Below are 15,111 nucleotides of genomic sequence, written 5' to 3'. Positions count from 1 at the left end.
GATCAGTGTGGTTTTGTGGAGGTGGAGGCAAATATTTAACAACATTAATAGAGCAGTGATAATCTAGAGGAAAGCTGAATGTAAGAAAATGCGGTTGTTGGTGGTGGGTCTTGATGCAGAGAAAGCATTCAAAATTGAAAGCTGGGGTTTAATGAGTAGGTCAGTTTAAGTATTTGCATTTCCTGATACAATAATAAGGATAATTAGGAGGATATATGAGGGGTCAATGGCAAAAATCAAAGTGGGCCGTACCTCTCTGATAAGTTGCATCTGAACAGAAGAACCAGGCAGGGGTGTCGTCTTTCCCCTTTGTTATCTGCATTGTAATTAGAACCATTGGCCAAGAAAATAAGGGACTCAGAAATTCAAGGATATAATTGGCATGGTATTCAAAAGAGGTTGGCTTTATTTACATATGATATTTTGTACCTTAGAAAACCAGAAAAGGACATCTCAGTGTTGTGGAACATTCTGAGACAGTTCAGTTTTTTCAGGATATAAAATTAATGAAGATAAAACAAAGGCTATAGCTGTAAACTGTGTGCCCATGTGAATTTGTTTAGCAATACCCATATTTATAGGTACATGATAAAGTGAAGTGTTTAGTAGTTTAGGTTAAAAAGGATGTTGTTATGACAGCTACAACTATGTGGGAAGAGACTAAACAAAAGGTATTACAAACACTGAGAAACTGGAAGCTTTTGCCTATGGATATCAAGATAAAAGCAGTAAAATGTTTTAGTCCATTTAGCTTTATACACAGGTCAGCTATATTTTTATCAATCAGAGAAGAAGTTGTAGACAGTAAATAATAAAGAAGTGAAAGATTTTACCTGTGAGAGCAACAGTCAAATGAAATAAGTTGATCCTTCCAATAGAATAAGGAGGTTTAGGATTACATGATTTGAAGGGAAATTTTAGAGCTATGTAGTTACATAACACAAGCACAAACCTACATTCAAAGTGGAAAGGGATGATGATGATGATGAAGCATGAGGGTTATTCAAGAAATAAGGAAAGAGTGGGATTTTGGATGCAAATCCTTAAGGAAAACGTCAACAGTCATACAAAATATTACATTCATAAAATAGCAGAAAGTATACTAACAACTAAGCCAACACTGGAGTGCAGAAGGGAAATTCTGCTGATAGCATGACCGCAATTAAGAGTATAGAGAATAGGCAAGAGGGGATCTGGAATTTACTTGAGGAAGATGACAAAGGAACCAAAATATTGGGAACAAATAATTAGAGAGGGGAAAGATAATACAATGGAAAGAGGCCAAGAAGACATTTGGACTGCAGGCTAGAGACTGCCTTCCCTATCAAGGACTGATATCAGAGTATAGGCAAAGAGAAATGGATATGGGAATCCTAAATGAAAGATCTGCACTGGTTGAGTGTTTGTTTAAATATAAAATAGAAGCTACTGTTAAAAGGGGATAATTAGTAGGGCTTAAAAATATTGTACAATAACTATTGGGATCAATCAGAGGAGGTCAAAAAAGATTGATAAGACAGATTAGATAAACAATTCTTAAAGAAACAATGAGAGGACATATGTGTGGCTCTCAAATATGCAACAAAATCTAGAAGATTTGATGTTGGATGTGTAATGATGAAAAAAGAAGCACCTGGGAGCATATGTTCTCAGAGTATAATGAGATACCAGACTTTAAAAATTCCCTACAGAGTACTTTGTCAGGAATACTGGGTGAGCAAATGAATGTAATCAAGGAAATGATTTTCTGAGCTGAGATACAGGATCTGAAGTACCTAGATTTAGTAAGGCCTTGTTAAGTTTAATTCTGGTGGCTGCTAAAAAAAAAGTAATTACTGGAAAATGAAAATCAACATCTAAACCAGCCATACTCGTCGTGAATATTGTCACAGAGATAAAAGAAAAGCACGTTTCATCTTTAGAAAAGGGAAGGAATAAATTACATAAAAAATAATGGAAATTGTGGAAACAATACAGGCAGAAAAATGTTTTGAAGGAGAAATGGTGTATAAAAAGGCAGGAATTTAACAACTTATGTAATGTTGGTTTGATTATATTGCAAAGAACAATACAAGGGATGTATAATGTTTTTTAAATGTGAATGTGTTAATATGGTTTAATTACTTTTACATAAATGTAAGTTTGTCCATGTCACAAGTGATAATTCAATAAAGGTTTTACCAAAAAAAAAAAAAATTATTGCAACCAGTACCTGACATACTGAAAATTCATCTGGGGGTGATGATTCAATATTAGGTAATTAATGAAAGTTACTTCAGAGGATAAAACAAGAAATGCAATGTATTTCATTATACCAGTGCATGCATTTATATTATGCTGTCGAAAACTCAAACTGTCAACAGCGTAATAATCGACACAAAAATGTCAAAACCCCCGGACATCGAACACACACAAAAAAAAAAACACTCAAGCACAACACAAATTGCTCTATGCAGGGGGGAAAGCCCCCTGCACCCACCACACCCCCTGCTACTTAAATATACCAACTCTGAGATCGCACTACGGAGATTTCCGTTTACATGCGCGATGACTTTCCCTTTCGACATTTTGGTGCCAACAATATCAGCTTCGATATTGTTGGCCTTCGACAGGGTGAAGTAGACCCATGCTCTGCTCATATGGTATGGTCTAAAATAATATAAAGAAAGCAAGAAGCGAGATAGTTCAAAGCAAGCTAAGGGAAAGCCATAGTTAACTTACTTAAAAAGATAAAATCAGATTTAGAAAAATTTAAGCCCATGCATATCCCAGCTTTCAAGCAGGTATAAGATGGAGAACTAAGTCCATCTCAGTGCATACATGTACAGGCTGTTCAGAAGATCAGTTATTTGCCACCCTACATAAATTTAAGATATGGAAACAAACAGAGTACTCATGAAACACTGAGACACAGGGGAGACAGGCAGATTCTGCAAAGAAGGCACCTCAGCCAGGTAATAAATTGGGGCATAAGCAGGATGAGGCAGCAATGTTTATTGCTGTGCAATTGTTCCCTTCATGATGAAATTTACTAAGAAAGAAAATGGCTAGTGTCTGAATAATGGTATGGATTTATGAATGTGGGTTTAAACCTGTTCACACAAGTTATTAGCTAGGCTGTATTTTTGATTGGATTGCAAGCCAAAAGAATACAAAAAAGTAAGACTTGTAGTTTTCTTTTTTTCAGGGGAATTAAGTCAAAAATAGAAGTATTTGACTTAGAGGAACAATTCCTTGTTGTACATATTTGGCGAAAGTGTTATTGGTGGTACAATAACATTATAGATTGGTTTTGGTTTAAGCCATGGCAAATTTTCCATACCTGAAATGATACTCTGAAAAGCTATGAATGGTCATCCTGCTTTTATTGGGCCAGTTAAGGTTTGTTGCAGTGTTCTAGTGATACAAGGGTAGGCAAAGTGAAGAAGCGCAGTCATATATGCTGGTGAGCATGTAAGGTGGCTGCTTATGTCTACATGGAAACAGAATGGAACATTTTGAATGACTGCCTGACCATTTCTTCTTACTCTTCACAGATTTAGGCAATTAATTGAACCAGATACTTTCGGCATCCAGTTTAGTGGCTTTGTGTATTGAATCAGTTTGTTAATAAAGATTAGCTCTAGCACATTGGTTTTGTTTTATTTATTGTTTATTACAATATTAATATTTGTTAATTAAGTGAAAAATATATTTTATCTGGCCTGTCTCAGTCTATCACTACCATCTTGTCTGTGTGATGAATAAGATCAAGATAATAGGTTGCCACTTTCTTGTTATAGTCTTTGAGTTATATGTCAGCCGTTGCCATGGTACATGTTAGATTACGGACTTCCATTTAAGGTAGTTATTAGACATTAGACAGGCTAAAGGGTAAAATTAATTGTGTTTCATTTATGCATAAACGACAGTTAAGCAGAAAGGAAAAATAACCTTGCTGGCCAAGCATGGAAGACAGTTTATTAAAAAGAAAAGTTAAGCATAAAGTGTGCAAACAGAATGTTCTTTTCTCAAGGGAAAGATCAGCTGCAGAATGTTCCTTAATGGAATGTTAAAATGAGCACATACAAAGCCTGAGACCAAGGTTAAAAAAGTAAATAAGGACATTTACTAGACTAAAGCAATATAATATGCTGTCTTCAGGATAGCAGTTCAGTTAAGATTAGCAAGTTCATTTGACCTGTTACTTCAAAGAAGATGTCAAACACTCGAGCCTGAGTACAGAAAACAGGTCATCTAGAGGCAATGTCAGTTTTTGTTGCTCAGGACAATCAGAATATGATGTGCAGCAACTTGAATTGTTTATCAGTACTGTTAATGAAGACAGTATTTAGATATTGTGAACATCTAATAAAATCTTATTAAATGAAGTACAGTGTTTGGAGAATTAATTCTGAAAAGTGCACAAGACTTGGTCCATAAAGGACAGACTGGCACTTGTTCAGCAGGAACTTGGGTAATTAAGACTTTCATTTCTCAGTCTCATTGCATCCAGTGTTTCCTGCTAATTACAGTACAGTACAGAATTGTCAATTCTTGCAATGGCGCCTAACATGGCCAGTTCTCTGGGGAGAGATATATACTTGTTGCAACCCAGCAAGCAGCTATAACCCTTTCACATCCAGTTTCCAGAACAGCATATTTTCTTAAGTTTACAGTAACTGTTTATACAGCAGAAGTACTACAGCAGCACTCCAGAGAGCACACCATCCTTTCAGTAAAGGTATTGTTCATTTCCAGACTTGGTTATACTTTGTGTTTTCTACAAAAAATCTACAGAATAACAGTGTTTCGTTCAACTTCATGTGTTCTACAGACTATAAAATAGCAGTGTTTTCATTAAAGTGCAGCATTTCATGTTTCATTTAACTACATGTGCTCTAAAAAACATCAACAAAAACAGCTGCAGTAAATAATTTTTTCAAGTACAGTTTTACTGCAATAGCCAGCTTAACTTCAAAGTTTCATTAACAGTTTAGAGTAACAGCAAATGTTTCATAACAGAATTTTCAGCAGCATACCAGTATTTTTTTCCATAAATAAAGCTGTGAAATCTGTACAGAATAAGCTAAAAATTATGGCATGACTAGTTTCTCATTAAGGCAGCATTACGTCATGTAAAAAATGGACACAGCATACTTCACAAAAGCCTCACATAACTTCAGTAGACCAGTATTAAATCAAAGCAGTGCTCCTTCAGAACATAAAAGACATTATCCAGTTAATCTCCACAGACTTTTTTGTTTCCAGTGTGATGTCACACAGTCAAGAAGCAAGGAAAAGGTTAATAAGCTATAGACAGCTTACATTTCTTCCAAGACCATAAAGTTATGTAATACTTTATATGCACCTTTTAGTTAACAGTTCAAAAAAGTTTAAATTAATCAATTAGAGTTATTTGCATGTAAACATGTCAAGTAATACTGCTACAGTTAAAACTTCAGTAAATGTTTGGTTTAAGTTTAAAAATGTTCTCTTAAAGTTAAAGGTTATTAGTTCAAAAATGTTAAATATGTCTAAATGCAAAAGATTTAAATCACAGAAGCAAGCTAATGACTCAGAAGTCAGTTTGGTCTCCAGCTTAAGCATACATGCTTCAGCACATGCAATTTAACATAATAATTTCAGTTGTAGTATACTTTCATGTACAAATGTTCAGAATATAATACATACAATTCAGAATACAGAAGTATGTTGGAGTATTACAGATGTCAACAGTCTACGTACATAACATGCAAGCAATGTCTCAAGTTCTCATTACTTCATCTGGTTTCTTATTTTTAGAATCAAGTACATTTGCACTGAAGAAAGATAAGAGAAATCAAAGTGCAGATTTTGTAAATGAAGAATAGACTTCAGTGCTAAGTAAAAGAAGGCATTCCATAACTATCTGTAAAAATCAGAGCATTAATCTGTCATTGTTTAAGGTTATTTCATTGTTTATAGACAAATCGGTTTCAGTTGCACATAGGAAAGATACAAGTGCAGTCTTATCAGAATTTAAAAGGTCAAAAATTACGGCAGCTAACAGTTCAAAGTGTAACAGCTCTGTATATATTGGTTTAGACTTCAGTAAAGAGATATGTGCAATTGTACAGATTTTAAAGAATTTGTTATGACAGAAACATGCAGATTTATGGGTTAAAGACAGAATAAATTCCAGTTCAGCTGACACAGCTGAAGTGCTCAGAAAGACATATCGGGTGTGGTCGGTATGGAAAAAGGGTAACTGTATGTGTCTATGTTTTGAGGTATATCAGAACTAACAGTCAATTAATTAGCAGAATAAAGGGTTTGCATTTAAATTTTTGTATTATTGTTTTGTTTAGCAGTCATTAGTGAAGAGCTTTATATTAAAGTGTTGCAATGCATAAACAATATCTTAATATAGACAGAGACAAAAAAATGTTTGCTAGTTTACAGAATGCAAAATTTAAAATCAATGCTACATTGTAAAAGTGACAACACAGTGAAAAATTCAGATCCTATGCATAAAAGAGTACATTATGTAATCACTTTCAGACTGTATATATTTTGTACGGAAATGGCAGTTTGCCAAGCACATCAGCTCAGATTACAGTCAGTCTAGCAAGCTGAATTAAGACAGTACTATCCATGTGATGCAGTTACAATTTTACTATTTATCCAAGAAAACTGTAGACAGTAATAATAAATTGTTGCAGCATTCAGTACTACTAAAAAGTTAAATGACGTCATCTAAAAAAATGCTTATGGTAAAAAGTGGGTGGAGTTTTCACTCACAGAACAGTATGTTAAAATCTAAGGGTCATGAGACAAAATGTAAAACATTCAACAGTAAAAACTGATTTTATTTTCATCCTACTTCTGGAACAACAGGGTTGGCATTCTAACTATGCATTAAGGCACATGTATTATGTGTGTGGGAACAGAACCTATAAATGGCTACCACCAAGTTTGTATGGCTTGTGTTATATAGGATATGTAATGTCAGCCATAAGACATTTTAAAGAACTACCTGGTTCAATAAGTTTCGGAAATCACAAAGTCAAGAGAGACCTGGATACTGACTTTCAGGATAAAGTGCAGGTTTTAGATACATCATATATACATCATAATTTGGATTTAAAGACTTTGAAAGCTATGGATCAAGGTGATGGGGTAATAGCTGGAGCAGATATATTTCCTGCATATGGATCTGTTATAGCCATTTGAGAACTGTGTAAGTTAGCTAAATTACTGGAGGCTTTGGCCAATAGTACCTTTGAAAGCATAAAGGACATCACTTTGGAAATGTCTATGATACGTATGGTGGTCCTCCAGAACCGTATGGCCCTTGATTACCTGCTGGCGATCCATCATGCGACTTGTGGGTTGATTGCGATTGGATGCTATAGTTATATACCAGATAAAAGTGAATCTATTCAGACACATTTGCAGATTATGAGTGAGGTAATGACTAAGGTACAAAGTACTGGTGACACCTCATAGACGGATTGGTTTGCAAGCCTATTCCAGGGTTGGGTGGGATAGTTTTAAAATATCTTCTAGTAATCATATTGATTTTAATAGCATTAAGCATTATAATATTACTCTGTAGACTTTGTCTGGCAAAGTTTCTAGTGTCAGGTAGCATGAAGCCCATATGTTCCAACCAGATTATGGTGGTTGGTCATACATACATGATACATTTGTGAGGTAACTACAGAAGTAGGTCCCTGTAGAATTACGTCAGGGACCTCAGGGCCAACTGTTAGATCAGGGTTTTTCATTTTACAGTAGTTATTAGACATTAGACAGGCTAATGAATAAAATAGGTCTAGAAATGGTGTTTCATTTATGCATACATTTTAGAAAAGCAGAAACAGAGAATTGTTCACTGAATATTGACCTTGCTGGCTAAACTCTGAGATAATAGTTTCTTAAGGAAAGATTCCAGACAGTTCTTGTTCTGTTCCTTTCTCAAGGGGAGAATCAAGAGATGAGTTAATGGTCAGGCACCTTTGAGACTACAAAACAAGATGTAGCCTGAGAACCAAGGTTAGGGGTGTGAATGTAGTCTACAGAGGAAAATTACTGGGAAAAAAGGATATAATATGTAAAGCTCAGGATAGCAGTCAGTTTAGTCTGATGCAGGACTGGTTCAGACGTAGGTTTGGTTTAGATGAAGTTATGATATTTATGCTTATAGTTATGCTATATGTTTATCTCTGGTTATGCTGATTTGAATATGCTGCTATAATCTGCTCTGTTACACACTAGAATAAAACTCTTTAACGAAAATGAAAACTCTGATTTTTTACAATAAGTAAAAGATAAGTATAAAATAAGTTCAGGAACTTGATACACCTATCAAGTTAAATGTAATTGCTACAGCCAAGACATTAGAAAAAGCTGTCTATTTAGTGGTGAGACAGAAACAGATTTTGCAAGCATCAGATGCCAGTAATAAGATTTTTCCTGTAAATATTATATTTTTTTGTAAAAACTTAGGCATGTAAAAAAACAGTTACAAAGTTCAAGCCCAAGGGATAATCAAAAGTATGCTGTAGCTCAGGTTAATGTTGTCAGTGACATACTAGATTTTCAGAATATGTATAAAGGCTATAATAGTCCAGCACCAAATCAGTTGGTGTATTTGACTTTATTCCAGGTTGAAAAGGACAGCAAACTATACATTTCATTACTCATGAAAAAGAAATTGTGGCACCATGTGTTACAGGGGCTTTATTTTCAGTTACAAACAGACCCCTACCAGAGGACTCGAGTACAGTTTTCACGCTATTAGGGTTTAAAGGGTCACAAGTCAGCAGCAAGCCTTTAAAGATTAGATTTTTTAAAATAAAGCCAATCAGCCTGAAAAGAAAGTAACAGCAAAATTCTGGTTACATTCCCAGTGTGACAGTACCATTTTGAAAATGGACATTATGTCAAAATTAGGTATTGTTTTAAACTGTAATAACAATATATTGTAAAAAATCAGTTTGCCTCAGACTTGCAAGAGTTAGTTAGCAGCAAATGTTTATTTCATGCAGAAAAATGTATGTTTATTTCATGCAGAAAAACATAAATAAAGTCAGCACAGTAAGCGATGCTGCCAGTTTATAGTTGTTAAAGCTGCATTTCATGCAGAAAAATGTAAATAAAGTCGGGTCTATATTGAAAGCTCGAAAGCCCTAGTAACCGAATACATAAACACCAACACATATTCCGCGAACCGCGAATACACCAAATGCCCTAAACCGCAAAATTCAAAAGCTCAAACTGTCATAGTTGTCCCACCCCACCACCCGCTACATACTACCTACCCAAACAAACTAAATAAACACATACATACACTAACCAAAGCCCTACTTCTAACCCTAAACTAAACCCTTCTTCTAACCCTACACTAAATCTTGCATATACCACCATCTATGCACTTACCTTAACCCGCACCCTAATCCTAAGGTCTGTAACTATCGCACACTTACCTTAACAAGCTATACCCAAACAAAATAAATAATCCACACACATATACGTAACAAACCCCTACATCTAACCCTACACTAAATCTCACATACATTACCATCTATGCACTTACCTTAACCCGCACCCTAACCCTAAGGTCCGTAACTATTGCACACTTACCTTACGGAGCTATACCATGGAAGGGCCAACCATGATGATTTAACATTCCGGATTTCGTACTTCAGGACAATCGATGTTTACGCCGTTTGATGAAGACGTGTTGGTGTTTATGTATTTGGGTAAGTGTGTCTTCGAGTATTTAATAGCGAAACAATAAAGTCAGGGCAATAAGCAATGCTATCAGATTATACTTGTTAAGGATGCAAATGTTATTTTAAGGACCTGATAAATACAATAAAAAATCTGGCTACCCGACCTTGCACAAGAAATGAAAAAAATAGGTTTAAAAGGCCTAACTATAAAGTGGACACTTCAACATTAAAGCAGGCTTTCCTTTACTTCATCAGTGATTGGAACAATGCAGAGCAAAATTTGGAAACTGTTTTTATGTTTCGATTATTTCTTCAGTGTTTGAAAATTAAAATGTATAGGTTAAAGCAAGTATGTATGTTTTCAGACAATGTTCTCATGTTTTCAGGTTCATGGTAACAATTGTACAGCAGTAGTAGTTTTCAGTCTATCTGTGTTCAGATAGATTACAGTTTATTTGTGTTCAGGTAACACTGTCAAAATGTTCTCATGTTTTCAAACAATTGTACAATATTATTAGTTTCAGTATAGTCAGAAACTAAGGAAACTAACAGACAATGCAAAGGTATATACTTAAAATACAGAAAGTATAGGTTTTAGAAAACTATTATAGCTCATAAATATTCATAAAAGCTTAAAAAGGTAAGCAGCATTATAGAGCAAATTGAAATAAAATTTGTAGACACAAGTTAACACAGAATATGGTAATTATGCTTCAAGTTATCTTTTTAGTGCAGATTTCAATTAGTCTTCAGAAAATAGCCATCATGATTGATAGGCTATACAATATGTGGCAGAAAAACTGCCAAGGAGGGAATTCCTCTATATCCAATGCAGTAAAAGAAAATTAAGGTAAAAGGTATAACTGAGGTGAGTCAAGTAGGCTGAAATTGAGGCAAATCTGACAAAAATCCAAGACATGCAGGGGGATGCTGATAAAAAGGCACAATGCAAAGTTGCAAGTCCAGTCCCAAAAGTAAGGTTGTAAGCAGCTGACAAAGTACAACCATCCGCTACTATGTTATGTAGGTTTTCAGAAAATTTGGCCTATCATAAAGTATGTTTTAAAATCCTCAGCTAAAAAAACTATGTAAAGAAATTTAGGAGTGTATGTCTGCAGACTAACCCTACGTTAAAAAAAACTCAGTTAATCAAATCATAAAGTTAAAAAAAATCAATCCAGAGGCCATAAATGCTTAAGTGACACCTAGTGTTCAGGTTTAAAATTGCAAATTTATTCAAATCATAAAGTTAAAAGACTTCAAGCCAAACAGGGCATAAATGCTTAAGTGACATCTAGTGGTCAAAATTAAAATTGCAGGTTTACCAAATATTTTTTTTTTTTAATTTTATTTTCAGATTATAAATCAGGTAGCATAAAGCTGAATACAGTAGTTAGCAATATAAATGATAGGTAACTACAGCATTAGGTCCCAGTAGACTTTTGTCAAGGACTTCAGGGGACTTTTTTTGTGAGATTAGGGACTTCCATTTTAAAGTAGTTATTAGACATTAGACAGGCTAAAAGATAAAATAAATTGTGTTTCATTTATGCATAAAAGACCATTAAGCAGAAAGGAAAATAACCTTGCTGGCCAAGCATGAAAGACAGTTTATTAAAAAGGAAAGATAAGTATAAAGTGTGCAGACAGAATGTTCTTTTCTCAAGGGAAAGATCAGCTACAGAATGTTCCTTAATGGAATGTTAAAATAAGCACATTCAAAGCCTGAGATGCTAATCCACAGTGGTGTAGCGGTAGCATTGTTGCCTCCCAGCAAGACGTTCTCCCGTTCTATTCTTGGCTGGAGTGCGGGGAGTGCCTTCTGTGTGGAGTCTGCATGTCCTCCTCACAGTTGGATGGGCGTTTGAAAGACATGAATAAATGGGCATGCCTTCGTTGAAGGTTGAACGTTGAGCTGGCACCTCGGCATTCATCAAAATCTACTGCCAATCATTAGTGGACTGGAGTTCCGCTGTGGCGACCCCTAATCTGGAAAAGCCGAAAGACAACAACAACAACAAAGCCTGAGACGAAGGTTAAAAAAGTAAATAAGGAAATTTACTAGACTAAAGCAATATAATATGCTGTCTTCAGGATAGCAGTTCAGTTAAGGTTAGCAAGTTTGTTTGACCTGTTACTTCAGAGAAGATGTCAAACACTCGAGCCTGAGTACAGAAAACAGGTCATCTAGAGACTATGTCAGTTTACGTTGTTCAGGACAATCAGAATATGATGTGCAGCAACTTGAATTGTTTACCAGTACTGTTAATGAAGACAGTATTCAGATATTGTGAACATCTAATAAAACCTTATTAAATGAACTACAGTGCTTGGAGAATTCATTCTGAAAAGTGCACAAAACGTGGTCCATAAAGGAGAGACTGGCACCTGTTCAACACGAGCTTGGGTAATTAAGACTTTCATTTCTCAGTCTCATTGCATCCAGTGTTTCCAGCTAATTATGGTACAGTATAGTATTGTCAATTCTTACAGTACATATTTTTGTTTTATAGTAATAATTGAACTCTATCCCATTGCTAACACTATGTTCATTTCCATAATTTAGAAGCTAAACATGAACACCTACTCTCCCAGTCTCTTAGAAGATAAAATGCTGACAAATAAAACAAAAGTATGAACAATTATTTTAAAAATGTTAGTAGACCATAGTAAAAATGTACTTAGAAGGAAAAAAATCATTTTTGGTATACAATAAAAAAGTCATAAAAGTGTTTTAGAGATATTATAAAATATAAACTGAGATTTAAAGATGACCACTGCTTGTATGCACAGTACTAACTTTTGGGAAGGTTACTCTGCAGAGCAGCTCACACCTATCCTGGAATTCAGAGACATGCCTTCTGTGACTATGCAAAGGCTTCTGTGGAGATGCTAAGAAGCATGGTTCAGCTTGAATATAATTATCAATTAACAAGTAGGAAATTCTGCTGCCCAAGCATTAACTAATTAAGAAATTTACTTGAAGAAATGACAGTGTCATCAAGAAGAAAACTCTTTTTGCAATTCAGCAAGGGATTTCTTGAACATAAGTAGCAAGTGTGTAGCATGCATGTGAGTATATGTGTGCTTAAGTACAACTTAATGATGCCAACAGTATGGCTGGAAGCCACAGTAAGTGCTATGTTTTTATGTACTTATGTTCATTAAAATGAGGAAGAAAAGGCAGCACAGGAAAGCCAAAAAAAAGGCGAAGAGCAAGCAGAGAAGCATACACAAGGACACAAGAAAGGTAAGAGTGGGACTGGCTAGAGGGAGGAAGGGTATACATATTTTTTTGTAAGAAGGATAGCAGGAGAGTAATATAAGGGGAAGGCAGGAAATAGAAAGACTGTAAAGTTATGAAATCAGGGGCACATGAATGCACACAAACCACTGACAGAAACCAGAGGGGTGGTGCTGACACAAAGGGTCACAGTGGATCTAGTGACATACAGACAGAGGGAGGACAAGTGGTGATGGTGAGAACTGGACAACAGGGAAGGGATAGAGGGAGGTGCCACACAAGGAAGGGGAATACCAAAATGAACAAATGGGTGGGTACCCACCTCCCAACCCAGTTGCCTGAGTTAGACCCAGAAAGAGATAAGTCACCACTGCATCTGCTCTTTCCATTAACCACTGCCTTGTATGATGGAGAAGACAGTGCCAGGGGGAATGGTGTGACACTTTAAACCACAAAAGGATTTTCTGCAGGTAGCCAATCCAAGCATCAAGATACTAGTACATGAACTTCTCCATCACCTTCCCAACTTCAGCCAGGTGATGATGTGTGACCCCGGGCTGTATCACCACTGTGAACTACAGCACTTCACTCCAGTGATCGATCCCCAAAGGTAACCAGGAACACCCCTATGTCACTCCCCAACCACATGATAGCCACCACCCTACAGGAAGGCAGGCCAGGAAGCCAGTAGGAGATGAACAGGTCCAACAGAAGGGCAGGGACAGCTAAGGCAAATGCTGTGAAAAAATGGTAACATAAAGGGATAGAAATGTAAACAAAAAAAAGAAAGAAAAGAACAGTGACACAGAGAGAGAAAATGAGATTTTAAAAAATTACTACTTTGACTGCATCTGATCTGTCTTACAGGTACCTACAGACATACCTCTCAATCTCTCAGCACAAGATTGCTGGACAAAGCTAAAAATAATGGGGAAAAGAGCCTAAAATCAGAGACAATTTTTAAATACTGTTGTCAGAAACTTAGAAAGTTGCTAGAAACAGGTTTTGCAGTAGCATACATTTTCTAAAGGATATAAAGTCTAACACTCAAATGTAGGTCATTATTTAGTGACTACAGTCCTGAATGATTTGCCAGAAATCTTCAAATTTTTATGAGGCAAAATTTGGACATTCTCCAAAATTCCAGATATTTGAGAGTTAATCTTACTGGTTGAATTACATACCCACTAGGTATGTTGCTATGTCAGGACTTATACTACTGACCAGATATAGAAACTAAAATGATGCTAAAGGATACTAGTCTGGCAGCATGGTGAGGACATAACAGGCTGTGGAAGTTGTGTGCAAGTGTGTTCCTAAAGGCATGTTGTATAGTATAAGAACAAAGATATGCCATGAGAACATGAACAGTATTTATCAGCCCAACATGTTTATGATGCCAGGGAGGTGTAGCAAAGGCAAACAAGCAGTTGTTGCCAACACAGATAGCTCTCAGGAGGTGCTTGGCAGCTGCTGTAATACTGTTTGCTATGTACCAGGGGACAGACTAGGTGTATTGCATAAATGGAAGCTGTATGCCAGGGGGAAATGGCACTGGCATGGACATATAGTGTGATAATGCACAGTCATAATGATGAAATGCATTTCCACCTGGCCTGAGGCAGTGCCCACACATGTGATTTTGACAACATCCCTGATGTCACTCATCATATGGCAGTGGGTATGCTATTCAGGCAGATTGAGCCACACATTCCTTATTTGCAGGGTGATATCAGGCTCAGACAAACTGAGCATGAAATTGCCCTGCAAAGAAGCAATGTGAGTATTCCCTGAACATGTAGAGTGTTGCATGTGGGTCAGCAAGGCATGTTGGACACTCTATCAGACATACAGTGTCCAGACATGCAGTAGATTGACACAGGCAGAGGGTCAACAGGTTGCAAGATTGACATTCCCCAGGTAGGAGAAAAGTTCCTTTCACCAAGGATTGTGCAGCCTTGGGGTTAGTATAGTGTTAGTGTATGTATGTATGTATGTATGTATGTATATATATATATATATATATATATATATATATATATATATATATATATATGTGTGTGTGTGTGTGTGTGTGTGTGTGTGTGTGTAATTGGCAGGGAGTCAAAAGAAGAGCAGCCCCCCTGTAAAAAAAACACTTGCTGTTGGTTTACTCTGCTCCAAGGT

The sequence above is a fragment of the Protopterus annectens genome, chromosome 8.part0 (genome assembly GCF_019279795.1).
Source record: "Protopterus annectens isolate FY-2018-M chromosome 8.part0, PAN1.0, whole genome shotgun sequence".
Classification (NCBI taxonomy): Eukaryota; Metazoa; Chordata; order Ceratodontiformes; family Protopteridae; genus Protopterus; species Protopterus annectens.
Note: the sequence above shows the minus strand (reverse complement) of the source record.